Below are 1,358 nucleotides of genomic sequence, written 5' to 3' on the forward strand. Positions count from 1 at the left end.
ACTTCAAATCCTCATCATGAGGAACCACAAATCGTGGTGTATCCGTTGAATTGGTGCTATAATATAGCAACCCGTTATTCGACGAATATCGGTGCAATCGTGCACGCAGTCGTGATTACAATTTCTTTTACCCTTTGCTCCCTAGAGTCCGTGGCAACGCTACACACATCGCATCACCCACATACGTGGTGCGGATCAAATCTATCACAGACGACGTTACAGTTGTAACATGAACAAGCTCATAGTCTGGTCTGCGTGACAACGCGTCAGTTAAAGCATTCTGCTTTCCCGGCTTATACTTCACCTCGAAGTTATATTCCGCAAAGAAGGATAGCCATCTTGCCATCCTCTGCGAGAGTTGGAGCGACTGAGTCGCAGTGCGTAATGACGCATGATCTTTGTAGATCACAAACGGCCTGGAGTCGAGCAGGTGGACCCTGAACTTGACAAGTACATACTTCATCGCAAGTAACTCCCTGTCATGAACTGGGTATTTCGTTTCTGCAGCTTTGGGCTGTCGTGATTCGAACGCAATCACCCGATCTCGCCCTCGGCGCCTGCTTGCAGTGCACAGCCGATGGCAAAGTCCGAAGCGTCACAGACGACGCTGTAAGGACGATCAGGGTCTGGTAATGCCAGTATTGGTGCATCCAGGTGGCTGTCTTTGACCCCGTCAAAAGCCCATTGATGTTCGGTGATCAACACCATTCCGCATCTCTTTTAAGGAGATTGGGTAACGGTCGGGCCATTTCTGCGTAGTTTACGCTGTATTTGTGCAAGTGATTGGCAAGACCAAGCCACTTACGCAAGTCCTTCTGGTTCTTTGGAACCGGCCAATCTACAATGCCCTTGACCTTAACGGGATCCGCTCGAAGGCCACGCTTCCCAATGAAGTACCCTAAAAAGGGAATCTTTTCTGCGTCAAAGATGCACTTGTCTGTATTAGCGTACACTTTGTTAGTGCGCATGCACTCGAGCACCGCTCTTAGATGGACGATGTGGCTCTCCTCATCCACCTTCCAGTGCTCGGCACGGCTGTGAACAAAAATGTCGTCAAAGTATGTCTGGGCATACGCCCGGTGGGGCCCAAATAACTGCGAATGTTGCTGGTGCATTTGACAGCCCTTGGGGCATCACCAGCCACTCCCAGAGCATGTCGCTTGGAGGGCTTACCGCTGTCAGCGGAATGTCACTCGCTATCATGAGCAATGAGTGGTATCCATCTACCAAATCAAGTGCACTGTACTTCGTACATCCCATCATGTTGTTCTGAAGAACATCCTTTCTAGAAATTGGTGTATGTGCCGGAATGGTGGCAGCGTTGAGCTTATTGTAAGCATGAACGATACGCCACTTGC

Source organism: Plasmopara halstedii (assembly GCF_900000015.1).
Source record: "Plasmopara halstedii genome assembly, contig: Scaffold_555, whole genome shotgun sequence".
Lineage (NCBI taxonomy): Eukaryota > Oomycota > Peronosporomycetes > Peronosporales > Peronosporaceae > Plasmopara > Plasmopara halstedii.